This window comes from Elephas maximus, chromosome 14 (assembly GCF_024166365.1).
Source record: "Elephas maximus indicus isolate mEleMax1 chromosome 14, mEleMax1 primary haplotype, whole genome shotgun sequence".
NCBI classification, from domain to species: Eukaryota; Metazoa; Chordata; class Mammalia; order Proboscidea; family Elephantidae; genus Elephas; species Elephas maximus.
The window spans coordinates 45,537,342-45,555,069 of record NC_064832.1 but is presented as its reverse complement, the minus strand read 5'-3'; positions in this window follow the sequence as shown (position 1 = coordinate 45,555,069).

Below are 17,728 nucleotides of genomic sequence, written 5' to 3'. Positions count from 1 at the left end.
TCCAATACTATTAAATATAATATGTTTATTTGAAAAAGTATTGAACTTTCAAAATATATTTGCTATTTCCAGAATACCTACATTTTCTCAAAAAAAGAATCAGAGATTTTTTTTATTACAAGCAATTATACAGTTTAACTTTATTCTTGACATGATCTCTGTTCCTGCTTCTTTTGTCCATTTGAAAAGTACTCATCCATTTGTCATACTCCAGGGAGTACAGAAAAGGAGACAGCAAGAGTCCACCTTAGATGCCTGAGAATGAATCTTATTTGACAACTTCCATATGTGTACTCACTTCTTGGTGTCCTCAGCTCAAGGTGGTTTTGAGGGAATTTTTCACTGTAGACTTATTGTTTTAGCTACATGCCATCACAATAATAAATATTAAACTCTGTGCTTTCTTACTCTCATTTTTCTCTAACTGTGTTTTCCAGGGCTGTTGGCCTGAAGGAGTCTTCCTTTTGTCATGAAACCCAAGAGAAGTAAATGGAACTTTTGCTGTGTTCTTATGATTTTAAAAAACCAAAAAAAAACATGATTTCTTAATCATATAAGATATATACATATGTCTCTTGATTTACCATATGTCTCTTCTTTGCATATTAAATGAATCATGCTTCTTTTTATATCCAGATTATATTGCATCTGACATTCTGGCCTACTGGACTGAGATTAACAAACCTAAAAATGCTATTTTCAGTCATTTCTCAGAGCTATCTGTAGAACCACCTCAACTGAGTTTAAGAACAAGTTTCTCTGCTTATCTGCTCTAGGGTTCTTACCCTCCTCAAATTAACCATGCCTGAACTAAATACTCCCATGAATTAGCTGTTGATTGAGCATAGGTTTTTTTACTTTGATCATTACCGAAAATCTCAACCTGGCCTCGGAATTGGGAAATCACTTTTACTAATTTAGCAAAGCATTTATTTAGCTAACCCATTTATAATCCAGTAATTAATTTTCATTTACAAATAAAAGTAGCCTTTAGCATCTGTATCAGTCAGGTTTATCCAGAGACAGGGAGAGAGACAGAGAGTCAGAGGATAAGGGAGAAGAGGGTAGGGAAAGAGGTTTATTTTAAGGAGTTGTCTCACGCACTTGTGAAAGTTGTTAAGACTCAAATCTGCAGGCAGGCCAGCAGGCTGGAAACACAGGAGAGAGTTGATGTTGCAGTCCTGAGCTTGAAATTTGTAGGACTGGCCAGCAGGCTGGAAACACAGGCAGGAGCTCTGTTACAGTCTTGAGGCAGAATTCCTTCTTATCCCGGAAACCACAGTTTTTGCTATTAAGACGTTCAATCAAAAGGCAATCTCCTCTACTTAAAGTCAACTGATTTTAACTGTTGCATCTACAGAATACCTTCATAGGAACATCTGAATTTGTCTTCCTAGGTGAAGTATATCTTCATATCCTTTGTTCATTTTTTCATTGGATTATTTGCCTTTTTTAGTTGAGATGTTGAAGTATTTATAGATTTTACTGATTAGACCCTTGTTGGATACATCTTCGCCAAAATTTTTTCCTAGTCTGTAGGTTCTCTTTTTACTCTTTTGGTGAAGTCTTTAGATGAGCGTAAGTGTTTAATTTTTAGGCGGTCCCAGTTATCTGTTTTCTCTTCTGGCATTTGTACTTGTTAGTTATAGTTTGTATTCTAATTATGCCATGTATTAAGGCCCCTAGCTTTGTCCCTATTTTTTATTCTGTGATATCTATCATTTTAGATTTTATAGTTAAGTCTTTGATCCATTCTGAGTTAGTTGTGTATGGTGTGAAGTATGAGTCTTGTTCTATTTTTCTACAGAAGAATATCCAGTTTTGCCACCACCATTAGTTGAAAAGTGTCTTTTCCCCACTTAATGGGCTTTGATCCTTTGTCAAATATCATCTGACCGTAAGTGGATGGATTTATATCTGGGTTCTCAATCCTATTCCATTGGTCTATGTGTCTGTCATTGTACCAATACCAGGCTGTTTTGACTACTGTGGCTGTATGGTAGGTTCTGAGATCAGGTAGGGGAGGCCTTCTACTTTGCTCTTTTTCATCAATAATGCTTTGCTTATCTGGACCCTTTTTCCTTTCCATTTCTTTAAAAAATGCTATTGGTATTTGGATCAGGATTACATTCTATCCGTAGATCACTTTGGGTTGTTGTTTTTAGGTGCATCCTGTTGGCCCCAACTCATAGCAACCCTAGGTACAACAGAAGGAAACATTGACTGGTCCTGCATCCTCACAGTTGTTGTTATGCTTGGGCCCATTTTTCAGCCACTGTCTCAGTCCATCTCATTGAGGGTTCTTCTCTTTTTTATTGACCCTCTACTTTATCAAACATGATGTCCTTCTCCAGGAATTGGTTCATCCCGATAACATGCTCAAAGTACATGAGAAAATGTCTCACCATTCTTGCTTCTAATGAGCAAACTGGCTGTACTTTTTCCAAGACAGATTTGTTCATTCTTTTGGCAGTTCATGGTATGTTCAATATTCTTCTCAGAATAATTCAAGGCATTGATTCTTCTTCAGTCTTCCTTATTCGTTGTCCAGCTTTCACAAGCATATTAGGCAATTGAGATTAAATAAGCATGGTGAAAGGATAAACCCTGACACACACCTTTCTTGACTTTAAACCATGCGGTATCCTCTTTATCTGTTCTAATGACTGCCTCTTGGTCTACGTACAGGTTCCTCATAAGCACAATTTAAGAGTTCTGGAAATTCCATTCTTCACAATTTTATCCATAATTTGCTATGATTCACAGTCGGATGCCTTTGCATAGTCAATAAAACACAGGTAAACATCTTTCTGGTATTCTCTGTTTTCAGCCAGAATCCATCTGACATCAGCAAAAGTATCTGTTGTTCCACTTTCTCTTCTGAAACTGGGTTCAATTTCTGCAAGCTCCCTGTTGTTGTACTGCTATAACCACTTTCGAATGATCTTCAGCAAAATTATACTTGTGTGTGATGTTAATGATACTTCTCAATAATTTCTGCATTCTGTTGGATAACCTCTCTTCAGAATGGGTACAAATATGGATCTTTTCCTAATGGTTGGCCAGGTATCTGTCTTCCAAATTTCTTGGCATAGATGAATGAGTGCTTCTAGCGCTGCATCCATTTGTTGAAACATTTCAGTTGCCATTCCAACAATTCCTGGAGCCTTGTTTTTTGCCAATGCCTGAAGTGCAGCTTGAACCTCTTCCTTCGGTACCATAGACACTTGATCATATGCTACATCCTGGAAAGGTTGAATATCTACCAGTTCTTTTTGCTACAGTTACTCCTTGTATTCACTTTGGGTAGAACTGACATTTTTGCAATGTTGGGTCTTCCTATCCATGAGCATAATATGATTTTCCATTTGTGTAGGTCTTTTTTTGTTTCTTGCATTAGTTTTTTATGATTTTCTTTTTATAGGTCTTTTATATCCCTGGTTGAATTATTCCTAAATATTTTATCATTAAGAGGCTATTATAAATGGTATTGTTTTCCTGATTTCCTTTTCTAAATTCCCGTTGGTGTATAGAAATCTATCTGATTTTTGTATGTTAATTTGTATCCAGCTACTCTGCTGAATCTTGGGTTCCAGTAGTTTTCTTGTGAAATCTTTAGGGTTCTCTGTGTATAGGATCATATCATCTGTGAATAGGAATTGTTTTACTTTTCCTTTCCAATTTGGATGCCCTTTATTTCTTTCTCTTGTCTTATTGCTCTAGCTAGAACTTCCAGCATAATGTTAAATAGGCATGGTAATAAAGAGCATCCTTGTCTTATTCTTGTTCTCAGGGGGGAATATTTTCAGTCTCTCTCCATTTAGAATGATGCTGGCTGTTGGTTTTATATAGACGCCCTTTATTGTGTTGAGAAATGTCCCTTCTATTCCTATTTTATTCAGAATTTTTATCAGGAATGGATAATAGATTTTATCAAATGTCTTTTCTGCGTTGATTGAAATGACCACGTGATTCTTTTCTTTTTTCTGTTTATGTGGTGGATTACTTTGATTGATTTTCTAATGTTGAAACAATCTTGCATGCAGGATATGAATTTCACTTGGTCAGAGTATATTTTTTTTTGATACGATACTGAATTCTATTAGCTAGAATTTTGTTGAGAATTTTTGCATGTATATTCACAAAAGATATTGGTATGTAGTTTTTTTTTTTTGGTGTCTTTGCCTGGCTTTGGTGTTAGGGTTATGCTAGCTTCATAAAATGAATTCAAGAGTATTCCCTTCCTTTTGTGTGTTCTGAAATAGTTTGAATAGTACTGTTGTGAGTTCTTCTTGGTAGAATTTACAGCACTTTTTTTTTTTCTTATGGGGGAGAGTTTTTGTTTCTTTTTTTTCCCAATATATCATTAATCTCTTCTTTTGTTATGAGTCTGTTCAGATTTTCAATCTCAGTTTGTGTTAGTTCAGGTAGGTAGTGTGTTTCTGGAAAATGTCTATTTCCTCTATGTTCTCAAATTTGTTGGAGTACAGTTTTTTGTAGTACTCTGTTATGATCATTTTTATTTCAGTTGAGTCTGTTGTAATGTCTCCCATTTCATTATTTGGATTTTTTTGCTTGTTCTGTTTTTATTTTGTCAATTTTGCCAGTGGTTTGTAGATTTTGTTAATTTTTTCAAAGAACCAGCTTTTGGCTTTGTTGATTCCTTCTATTGCTTTTCTGTTCTCTCATTTATTTCTGCTCTAATCTTTATTATTTCCTTTCTTATGGTGGCTGTGAGCTTCTTTGGCTGTTTTCTTCCTATTTGTTTGAGTTTTAGGGCTAAGGTTTTGATTTTTATCTGTTCTACTTTTTTGATGTGTGCTTTTATTCCCTTTTAGCATTGATTTGACTGTGTCCCAAAGCTTTTGGTGAGATTTGTTTTCATTCTCATTTGATTTTAGGAATTTTTTCATACTCTCTTTGATTTCTTCTATTATCCAATTGTTTTTTAAGCAAGGTATTATTCAATTTCCATGTATTTGATTTTTATCTTTGCTGTTCCTCTTACTGATTTCTACTTTTACGGTATTGTGGTCAGAGAAAAGGCTTTGTATTATTGTTATGTTTTGGATTTTATTGAAGGTTTCTTTGTCAGCTGAAGTATGGTCTATTTTGGAGAATTTTCCATGTGCTTTGAAAAAAAGTATACATTGCTGCTATTGGGTGGAGTGTTCTGTATATGCCTATGATGTAAACTTGGTTGATTATGGCCTTTAAATCTTCTGTATCTTTGTTGAGTTTATTTCTAGATGCTCTGTACTTTACCGAGAATGGTGTGGTGAAGTCTCCTACTATTATTGTGGAACTGTCTATTTGTCTTTTCGGTGCTGTTAGAATTGTTTTTATGTATTATTTTGAAGCCCTGTTTTTGGATGTGTATATATTCATTAAGGTTATGTTTTTTGATAGATTGTCCCTTTAATCATTGTAAAATGTCCTTCTTTGTATTTTATGGTGTATTTTTCCCTAAAGTTTACTTTATCTGAAACCAGTATTGCCACTCCTGTTTTTGTGGCTACTGTTTGTTTTATATATTTTTCCATTCTTTAATTTTTAATATATTTATGTCTTTGTGTGTAGGGTGTGTCTCTTGTAAGACAGCATATTGGTGGGTCATTTTTTGTTTTTTAATCCATCTGCCAATATCTGTCTTTGCTGGGTGCATTTAGGCCATTTACATTCAGTATGATTATTGATAGGTATGAGTTTATTGCTCTCATATTGAGAAAGAAAATAAAAGGGTGGCACAGTATGAGCCATCGTGTTGTGGCGGGCCTCACCCGGGTGTCAGCAGGGAGGGGAGTAAGTGGTGTACAAGGCTAGGCAGAAGGGAGGAAGATAAAAAAAGAAAGAAAATAAATAAGTGACATCATGGTGGAGGGTGATGCACTGGTGGCACTCTATCCATGGTGGTTTGGTGGTGGCCAGTGGGGAGGAGGAGGAGGTGGCATACAGGGTTAGGTTGGAGGGAGAAGTAAAAGTAAGAAAGGAGAAAGAAGAAAAAAATGGCAGCACGTTGGGGGCTGGTGAATGGGAATGAGGTGAATTTGAGGTCAGTGGGAATTGAGAGGATGTGGCTTATGGTGCTAGGTGGGAGGGAGAAAGAAAAAAAGAAAAAAATGGCAGCAAAGTGGGAGCACGTGGGTGGGAGTGAGACAAACCTGGGGTGGTAGTGGGCCAGTGTGCCAGTGGCTGTCTAGCCACTGCAGTGCACAGGGACAGGTGGGAAGGGGTGGAGAGATGGCATATGGGGCTAGATGGGAGGGAGGAAAAAAGAAAAAAATGGGGGTAGGGTGGGGGCCAATGAGGGTGGGGTGGACCCAGGGGCCAGTAATAAGGGGTGGCATAGGTGGCTAGGTGGGAGGGAGAAAGGAAAAAAAGAAAAAATAAATAAAAGGCAACCAGGTGGGAGCTCAGCAGGAAGGGAGCGAGGAGGCATATCGGCTAGTTGGGAGGGATAAAAAAAAAACAGCAACAAAATCTGTGCAGTTAGAGGGGGGTGGACCCAGGGGGGTGGGCTCATATTGTGGGACCCAGCAGTGTGGGACTCATGGGATGGGGGTGGTTCTTACTTCTACTCATCAGAAGAGTGAGGGGTGGGAAAACATGTTTCTCTGGTTACCAGGTGCACTGTCTCCTGTTGGGAGCTCCATGAAGTTGCCTTCACCTTCTCCCTGTCCAGGGCCTTTGTGGGCTATGTTTCAGAATAGCCATGCTGTGCTGTGTTAGTGGCAGGGGGCCTCCACTTTGCATCTCTCCTTGTTCTCTCTTTTCTGTCAGTTTATTCTTCCATTTGGTATTTCATCTAGTTCTTTTCTCCTTCATTTGATGCTCAGGACTCCAAGATTGACATTGGTATCTGTTTTACTTAGTTTTTTTTGGTCTTTGCTGCAGAGGGATGGTGTGATGTGTCTGTCTAGGGCACAATGTTGGCTCTACCTATCCTGCAAACCTTTATGTTTGTAGTCAAGGGCAAATTGTACGTGCCACCAAGGGACCATTGAATAAATAAATACATTTGCTGCTTTTTACTGTAATCATAGTTATTGATGTCTTTCATCCCTGTTTCCTTTATATGAAGAATTCAGCATGTAGAATATTTTTTATTGGTTCATTTAGATATCCAAACAACATATGTCTCTTGAACATCAATGTTGACATTTCTATTTCTTAAATACCTACTCCAGGTGCCAAGGATAGATCAATGCAAAAGATGACCCTGGCCAACTTTGATAGAACTTACTATCTACTATTGTGACAGAAATTAAAACCCATTGTCCTCAAGTGACCCTATAGAGTAGAACTGACAAACTCTGACAGAGTAGAACTGCCCCATAGGGTCTCCAAGGCTATAAATCTTTATGGGAGCATATTGCCACATCCTTCTCCTATGCAGTAGTTGGTGAGTTTGAACCACTGACCCTTCAGTTAGCAACTGAGTACTTTAACAACTATACCACCAGGGCTCCTTCGATATAAATTAAAACCTGGTAAATATATAAATAAACAAAATAATCTCACATTTTGATAAGCGCAGTAAAGTTAAAATAAACAGATTTTGAAAATGATCTAACATGGCAACATTTACAGATTCAACTTCAAAAGACAGTAAGTGAAGTATATATGCAGTATATATGCTTATTTAATTAAATCACAAATCAAAAATGCTTCTGCATGCATAAATCAAAAAATAAAGGAATAAACAAACTCCAGGAATTATGGTTTAAATGCATTTTGTCTCATAAGGAACTAATATATCTTAGTGATTATGGATTCAGGCTCCGGACTAGAACTGCTTGAATATGAACCTGGCTTCTGTCTTTTACTACCAATGAAACATTGGAAAAGACACTATCTCTATCTCCAAAATGGAAATATATCAGTGAGGATTATTGAAAGCATTAAAAGAATATTAAACATGATATCTGGTACATGTGCAATACCCCAAAGTGTTACTTAATCTATTACTATAGCAGAGTTAAGAAGCCCTGGTGGCACGGTGGTTAAGTTCTTGACTGCTATCCAAAAGATCTGCAGTCCACTCTACAGGGGAAAGATATGGCAGTCTGATTCCATAAATATTTCAGCCTTGAAAACCCCATGCAGTCCTACTCTGTCCTATAGGGTCGCTATGAGTCCGGATCGACTCAACGGCAGGGAGTTTTTTTGTTTTGTTTTTTATAGTAGAATTTAAAATAGACAAATTGCCCCTCCCCTGAAAAAAAATCCTATTTTATGGAAGATGCCCATAGGTTTTCATCTGCAGAGGAAGTAAGCCTTACTGCAATAAAGTGACCCTCTTTTTCTGCTTCTGTTAGACAGTAAGGACTAATGTATTAAAAACGCAAGAGTAAATTTTATATATAGGTCACGCAATGGAGGTAGCCACCTTTGGTAGATTTGTGGTAGCTCAATGGTAAAGTGCTTTGCTGCTAACCAAAAGGTAAGCTCTTCAACCCTACCGGCAGCTCTGCGAGAGAAAATACAGGGCAATCTGCTCCTGTAAAGATTACAGCTTACGATGCCCTATGTGGCAGCTCTGCTCTGTCACATAGGGTCACTCTTAGTTGGAATCGACTTGACCACACACAACATACCTTTTCAAACACTAGATACATTTTGCGTCCTTTTGCAATCTCTAATTCTTTAACCTCAACTCTTCCTTATTACTGTTACTTTTCAGTCTATAATAATAGTTATTTAGCCTTAAATAAAGTATTAAGTTTTGACTACATTTGTAAGCAGCCTGGAGGACCCTGTTCCAGTGAAACAAATACTCCTAGCAGCATCAAAATAATCTATTAATTCAACCATTCAAAAAATACCAGTGATAGTAGCACTTGACAAGCACTATGCTAGGTTCTGAGACTACGGTGCTGAGAAAACTGCAATGCTGAGAAAACAAGAATTCAAGTACCTATGCTCCCACCCCAGACCTATTGAATTAGAAACTTAGGTTGCCAGTTGGGACAATCTGGCATGATTCTTCTATACCAAAATCTGAGAATTACTGGTGTAGAGTATGGTCAGAGTTACTTAGTCGTTTGATTTGCCCCACTGATTGTGCAGGACAGGGCTACTCAATATGTAAAGGCCTTGAATTCTGACAGTAATGCCTTTGACTTTTTTTTTTATTGGATTCTTGTCTGACATTTTTACTTCCCAAGAAGAAAGCTTCTATTCCTGTTTAACACAAGGATCGATACTTAAATTTTTCTAGTCCAATTTTCACAGAATCATTTAGAAATATTTAATGTTTTTCAAACTATTGATAATATCTTTTCATCTATTACCTGGTGCTGATTGTAAAAAATGCCTTGTTTAAAAAAAGGTCTTAATTCAGTGAAAGAAGATGTTAAGTGATAATTTTAAGTTATCTGATAAACTCATTCTTTTTCCTCCTTTCTTTTCCATGGCACCATAATTCTGTAACATTCCTCTGGTCTTCCTCATCTGACCTTACTTTATAACAAGGATCTACAGCATTTTCTATTCTATTTTTTCTAAACAGAATTTATAGCTCGGACTGCACTATAAGCTTTGTGAACAACTCAAGTCAATTCCTAATACTCTAGGATTACTATTTTAAGAGAGTTATGAGAAAGATTGAATTCTACTTTATGTAGATATTGCCTGTGCTTTTACAACATTTTTGTGGGCTAGTTTAACTGGCACACCTTTATCATATACTTGGTTTCTTAAGTGCTCAAGATATATGCACTTTAGGAGGCTAAAAGTTTTAAAGTGTTGTGGTTTCCTTCTCTCAGGCGATACTTTTCTTCCTGGAAAAAAACTCACTATCATTTATAATCAGTTGAACCAATTTCAGAAAACAAATATCATTAAAATATTATTCCACACGGTAGTACTTGCATCTTTCTCATACTCAGGTTTTCATGTTATGTGTCCTTTCTTTTATATTTTTATATTCTTTGTATTAAAAAAAAATAGCATGTCATATTAGGAAAGGTGAATCCATGAAAAATGTTTCAAAAAAAAGTTATTTTGGGCTTGTACATGAATTTTTAATTATTTTATTTACATATATGGGTATATATGTATATATATATGTTGTTGTGGTGTGCCATTGAGTTCAACTAATAGTGACCCTATATGACAGAGTGGAACTGCCCCATAGGGTTTCCTAGGCTGTAGTCTTTATGGAAACAGACTACCAGGTATTTTCTACTGTGGAGCTACTGGAACCACCAATCATTCAGTTAACAGCCAAGTGTTTAACTGAAAAAATGATAAAGGCCAAATTTATACATCGATTCCACCAATACTTTGTCTCAATATAATTCTAAATTTTTAATGTCCAATGACTAGTATTGTTAAAAGTTTTAAAGCAATTGGGGGACTATATTCTGGTGTCCCAAAATTGTTTATGAATATGGATATAATGTTGCTGCCGAGAAAATTTTTTCATAATGAGTAAATTACAGGCATCACGTCAGTTTTGGCTTTGAAATGCTGGTGATACCATTCTCAGAGCAATCTTCATTCTATAAATAACTCATTAATAAAACATTTAAAATAAGTTAGTATCATTCATACTTCATTGGTAACTTTTTTTTGGTTTAATGGAAATGTGCAAAATTTTTTTTCTCACGATTGCCTGCACAAAAGGAATCCATGTTATATATTCTGTGAGTAACATAATAATACAAGAGTATTTGAAGGTTTCCATACAAAGTGGAAAAATCCATTAGATTTCAATTAAAACTTTTTATATTGATGCAGCAACATATACCAATTAAGTATTGGCTATGTTAGCATAAAAGGATTTATGGAAGCACATTTTTAACGATTGGTTTTGGGTATGTCTCCTAAGGTTTGCAGTCACTATCCTGTTAAATAAAGAGCCCTGGTTGTGCAACACTCAGGCACTTGGCTGCTGAGCAAACAGTCAGTGGATTGAATACATCACAGAAGAAAAGACATGGCAATCTGCTCCCATAAAGATAACAGCCTAGGAAACTCTATGCAGCAGTACTACTCTGTCATATAGAGTTGCTATGAGTAAGAATCGACTCGATGGCACACAAAAACTACAACACAATATCCTGTTAAATATATCTTTTGTTGAATCCACCAAAACAACTGTAGACTTTTGATAAAAATTATAAATTCATAACAAATGTTAGATTTATGGAACCTTTGGATATTGAGGAAAGAAATAACCTTTTGTACATTGGAATATTAGAAGCTGAATTAACTCACGTTTTTGTTTGTTTTTCTAATGACATATAGTGCTAAATACAGTTGAGAAAAAATTCTTTTTTCTCTGCTAGGGGTTTTTCAGCATGATATAACTAGCTAAATATAAGGACCCTTTATTAACGAAACTACATTATCGGAAATAGTTTTACTAACATAGCTAGAATCACAATTGAGATTGCATAACAGTAAGAAACTAAATTGTCAGTCTTTGTATTTAAGACAAACTAGGTCTTTGGAAGTACTTAGGGAATTTCTTCAGGGCCAGACATGTGCCTCTGTGCCTTTTCTTATGTTCTTCTATTGCCTGGATGAGCTAAATAATAATAATAATAAAAAGTCTTCAGGTTTTTTTTGTTTGTTTGTCTGTGTTTCCTTACTTGGCTTTTATTTAATTGCTATTGTTCTTATTTTCCATTAAAAAATTGACATAACCCCACATTTTTTGTCATAAAGTAAATCTTAATAAATTTAAAAAGATCAAAATCATACAAAGTATTTTTTTTTTTCCGACCACAATGGAATGAAGCTAGAAATTGATAGCATGAAAAAAAAAGTGAAAAATACACAAACATGGAAATTAAACAACATACTATTTTTTTAATTTTTAAAATTTATTTATTGTGCTTTAAGTGAAAGTTTACAAATCAAGTCAGTTTCTCAGACAAAAACTTATACACACTTTGCTGTGTTCTCCTAGCTGTTCTCCCCCTAATGAGACAGCACACTCCTCCTCTCCACCCTGTATTCCCTGTGTCCATTCGACCAGCTCCTGTGCCCCTCTGCCTTCTCATCTCGCCTCTAGACAGGAGCTGCCCATGTAGTCTCATGTGTCCACTTGAACCAAGAAGCTCACTCCTCACCAGTATAATTTTTTGTCTTATAGCCCAGCCCAATCCCTGTCTGAAGAGTTGGCTTCAGGAATGATTTTAGTCTTGGGCTAACAGAGGGTCTGGGGGGCATGACCTCTGGTCTCAGCCAGACCATTAAGCCTGGTCTTTTTAGAAGAATTTGAGGTCTGCATCCCACTGTTCTCCTACTCCATCATGGATTCTCTGTTGTGTTCCCTGTCAGAGCAGTCATTGGCGGTAGTGGGGCACCACCTAGTTCTTCTGATCTCAGGCTGATGGAGTCTCTGGTTTATAAACAACACACTATTAAACTCCCAAAGGGTTAAGAAAGAAATCAAAAGAGAGCTCACAATTTTCTTACAGTCAAACGGAAGTGAAAGCACAACACACCAAAACTTAGGGGATGGAAATAAGGCAGTACTCAATAAATGACAGCATTTTAAAAAAGAAGAAGAAAGATCTCAAATTAACAGCCTAACTTGAGAACTTCTGCAGCTAGAAAAAGCGAAGTAAACTTAAAGCTACCAGAAGGAAGGAAACAGCAAAGATCAGGGCAGAAATAAATAAAACTGAAAACAACAGAGAGAATTAATAAAACCAGAAGCTGATTCTTTGAAAAGACCAATAAAGCTGACAAACACTTAACTAGACTGACAAAGGAGAGAAAAGATGCAAATAACCTAAATACAAAATGAAAGAGGGGACATTACAACTGACCTGATAGAAATAAAGAGAATTAAGACAATATTATGGACAGCTGTATGGCAACAGACTGGATAACCTAGATGAAATGGACCAATTCTTATAAGCAGACAACCTACACAAACTGACTCAACAGGAAATAAAAACTTAACAGATCCATACAAGTGAAGAGGTAGAATCAGTGATAAAAAACTGTTCCAACAACAACAAAAAGTCCTGGGCCAGATGGCTTCATTAGAGAATTCTACCAAACATTTGGAGAAGAATTGAACGAATACTGTTTAAACTCTTCCAAAAGATAGAGAAGGAATATTCTCTAATTCATTATATGAAGCAAACATAAACCTGATACCCAAACCAGACAAAGATACTGCAACACAAAACAAAACAAAACAAAACAAAAAAACTACAAGCCAATATATCTTATAATAAGAATCAAAAAATCCTTAACAAAACACTAGCAAACAATGCAACTGCATATTAAAAGAGTCATACACCATGACCCCATGACCACGTGGGATTTATTCTAGCAATGCAGGGGTGGTTCAACATTAGAAAATCAATCAGTATAATACACCACATCAATAAACCAAAAGAAAAGAACCACATGATCATCTCTATGAATTTAGGAAAAAAAAGATAAAATCCAACACCCTTTCTTCATAAAAACTCTAAAGAAGATTGGAATAGAAGGGAAACTTCTCAATATGATTCCGGGCATATGTGAAAATCCAACAACCAATATTATAATTAATGGAGAAAGACTGAGAACTTTCCCCTGGAAATAAGGAACAAGGCAAGGGTGTGTGATCTCACCACTTCTATTCAATATTGTATTAGAAGTCCTAGCCAAAGCAATTACCAGAAATAGAAATAGAAGGTATCCAGACTGAAAAAGAAGAAGTGAAATTATCTCTATTTGTGGGTAATATGGAAACCCTGGGGCATAGTGGTTAAGAGTTATGGCTACTAACCTAAAGGTTTTCAGTTCAAAAGGTTGGCAGTTCAAATCCACCAAGCACTCCTTGGTAACCCTAGGAGGCAGTTACACTCTGTCCTATAGGGTCGCTATGAGTCAGAATCTAATTGACACAATGTCAACTTTTTTTTTTTTGGATGGATGATATGATCCTGTATATTGAAAATCCAAAGATTCCACAAGAAAATTTCTAGAGCTAATAGAAAAAATTAACAAAGCTGCGGCTACAAGGTTAACAAACAAAAATCAGTTGGCTTTCCATACTCCAGCAAAGAGAAATCAGAAAAGGAAATTAGGAAAACAATTCCATCTGCAACAGCATCTAAAATAATAAAATGCATTGGAATAAATCTAACTAAGAACGTGAGGGATTTACACAATGAAAACTCTAAGACATTGCTGAAAGAGATTGAGGAAGACTTAGTAAATGGAAAGATGTTCCATGTTTACGGATTGGAGGACTTAATGTTATTAAGATATCAAACTACTCAAAACGATGGATAGATTAAATGCAAACCTGATCAAAATTCCAACAGTCTTCTTTACAGAAACACAGAAACGAATTCTCAACTTTATATGGAAATGGCAAGAGGCCTCTGATAGCTAAAAGAGTGTTGAAAGAGAAGAACAAAGTAGAAGAACTCATACTTTTCTGATTTTAAAATATGCTATACAGCCACAGTATCAAAACAGCCTAGTACTGGTATAGACACATAGACTGATGAAACAGAATTGGGAGTTCAGAAATAAACTCACACATCTATGGTCAAAAGATTTTTGACGAGTGTGCTAAGTACATTTGATAGAGAAAGAAGAGTCTAATTAATAAACAGTGATGGGGAAATTGGACTTCCACAGGCAGAAAAATGAAACAGGATCCATATCTCACACCATACACAAAACAAATACCAAATGGATAAACAATCTACATGTGCAAACTAAAACGATACAATTTTTAGAAGAAAAAGCAGGGGCGATGCTATCAGGCTGAGCTTTCAACAATGGATTATCTAATGCAACAACTAAAGCACAAACGGCAAAAGACAAAATAAATAAATAGGACCTCATAAAAATTAAAACGTTTGCTCATCGAACTACCAAAAATGAAAAGATAAGTTACCAATAGGGAGAATATCTTCAGAAACCATACATCTGACAAGAATTTAATAATCAAACTATATATAGAATTTCAACAATTCAACTACAAAAGACAAATAACTCAATTATGAAATGGAGAAAGGACTTGAATTGACATTTCACCATAGAGAACACAAAAATAGCCACCAAACACATGAAAAGAAGCTCAGCGTCACTAGCCATCAGACAGATGTAGATCAAAACCACAATGAGATATCACTTCACTCCCACTAGGATGGCTAAGACCAAAAAAAAAAAAAAATGACAAATGTTGATGAAGGTGTAGGGAAATTGAAACCCTTAATCATTGCTCATAGGAATGCAAAATGGCACAGCTGTTGTGGAAAACAGTGTGGTGGTTCCTCAAAAAATCTTAAAATAGAACCACCATTCGACCCAGTAATTCTGTTCCTGTCTATATACTCGAAAGACTTGAAAGCAGACAAGACTAAAAAAGACAGCTGTATAGCAATGTTCATTGCAGCACTATTCACAGTAGACAAAAGGTGAAAACGACCCATCTTAGTCATCTAATTTTGCTATAACAGAAATACCAAAAATGGATGGCTTCAACAAACAAAAATTTATTCTTACACAATCTAGGAGGCTAGAAGTCTGAATTCAGGGAACCAGCTCCAGGGTAAGACTTTCTCTTTCTGTCAGCTCTAGGGAAGGTCCTTGTCGTCAATCTTCCCCTTATCTCTGAGTTTCTCAGTGCAGGAACTCTGGGTCCAAAGGATATGCTCCCTTCCTGGCACTTTTTTCTTGGTGCTGTGAGGTCCCCAACTCTCTGCTGGCTTTTCTCTCCTTTTACCTCTTTAAGATAAAAGGAGATGCAGGCCACACCCCAGGGAAACTCCCTTTACATCCCTTCAGGGATGTGACCTGAGTAATGGTTGCATTCTACCTGAATCCTCTTTAACATAACCTAATCTTGGCATTAACAACAGGCAGAGATTAGGATTTACAACAAAAAGAAAAATTTCATCAAATAAAAAAAATGGAGGACAACCACATAATACTGGGAATCATGGCCTAGCCAAGTTGACACATAATTTTGGGGGACAGAATTCAATCCATAACACAACATAAATGCCCACTGACAAATGAATGGATAAACAAAATGTGGCACATATATATAATGGAATACTACTTAGCCCCCCACGTGTCAGTTTCTTGTACTGTGGGAGCTTGTGCATTGCTGTGATGCTGGAAGCTATGCCACCTGTATTCAGATACCAACAGGGTCACCCATGGAGGACAGGTTTCAGCTGAACTTCCAGACTAAGACAGACTAGGAAGAAGGACCCGGCAGTCTACTTCTGAAAAGCATTAGCCAGTGAAAACCTTATGAATAGCAGCGGAACATTGTCTGATATAGTGCTGGAAGATGAGCCCCCCAGGTTGGAAGGCACTCAAAAGATGACTGGGGAAGAGCTGCCTCCTTAAAGTAGAGTTGACCTTAATGACGTGGATGGAGTAAAGCTTTCAGGACCTTCATTTGCTGATGTGGCATGACTCAAAATGAGAAGAAACAGCTGCAAACATCCATTAATAATCGGAACCTGGAATGTACAAAGTATGAATCTTGGAAAATTGGAAATCATCAAAAATGAAATGGAACACATAAACATCGATATAATAGGCATTAGTGAGCTGAAATGGACTAGTATTGGGCATTTTGAATTGGACAATCATATAGTTTTTTTATGCTGGGAATGACAACTCTAAGAGGAATGGTGTTGCATTCATTGTCAAAAAGAACATTTCAAGATCTATCCTGAAGTACAGCGCTGTCAGTGATAGGATAATATCCACACGCCTACAAGGAAGACCAGTTAATATGGCTATTATTCAAATTTACAAACCAACCACTAAGGCCAAAGATGAAGAAATAGAAGATTTTTATCAGCTGCTGCAATCTGAAATTGATTGAGTATACAATCAAGATGCATTGATAATTACTGGTGATTGGAATGTGAAAGTTGGAAACAAAGAAGAAGGATCAGTAGTTGGAAAATATGGCCTTGGTGATAGAAACAATGCTGGAGACCGAATGATAGAATTTTGCAAGACCAACGACTTCTTCATTGCACATACCTTCTTTCACCAACATAAATGGAGACTATACACATGGACCTCACCAGATGGAACACACAGAAATCAAATTGACTACATCTGTGGAAAGAGACGATGGAAAAGCTCAATAACATCAGTCAGAACAATGCCAGGGGCCGACTGTGGAACAGACCATCAATTGCTCACATGCACATTCAAGCTGAAACAGAAGAAAATCAGAGTGAGTCCACGAGAGCCAGAATATGACCTTGAGTATATTCCACCTGAATTTAGAGCCCATCTCAAGAATAAGTTTGATGCATTGAACACTAGTGACTGAAAACCAGACGAGTTGTGGAATGACATCGAGGATATCATCCGTGAAGAAAGCAAGAGGTCACTGAAAAGACAGAAAAGAAAGAAAAGACCAAGATGGATGTCCGAGGAGACTCTGAAACTTGCTCTTGAGCATCGAGTAGCTAAAGCAAAAGGAAGAATTGATGAAGTAAAAGCTTGCAAGGGCCATCCAAATCACAATAATTGGTCTTTATTCACCTGGAGCAACAGACGAAGAAGAAGAGTCAGGAACAGAAGGAGGATATAGAATGTGTGGCTAATTGCCTCCACAAACAACTGCTTCTTTTTCTACGAGACCAGAAGAATTGGGTGGTGCCTGGCTACTATTACTAAACATTTTGATCAAAGATTCCAGAGAAGAATCCTGATCAATAGTGGAAAATGCAGAACAGAATTTTAAATTCTCAAGGACGCTAGACTTTCT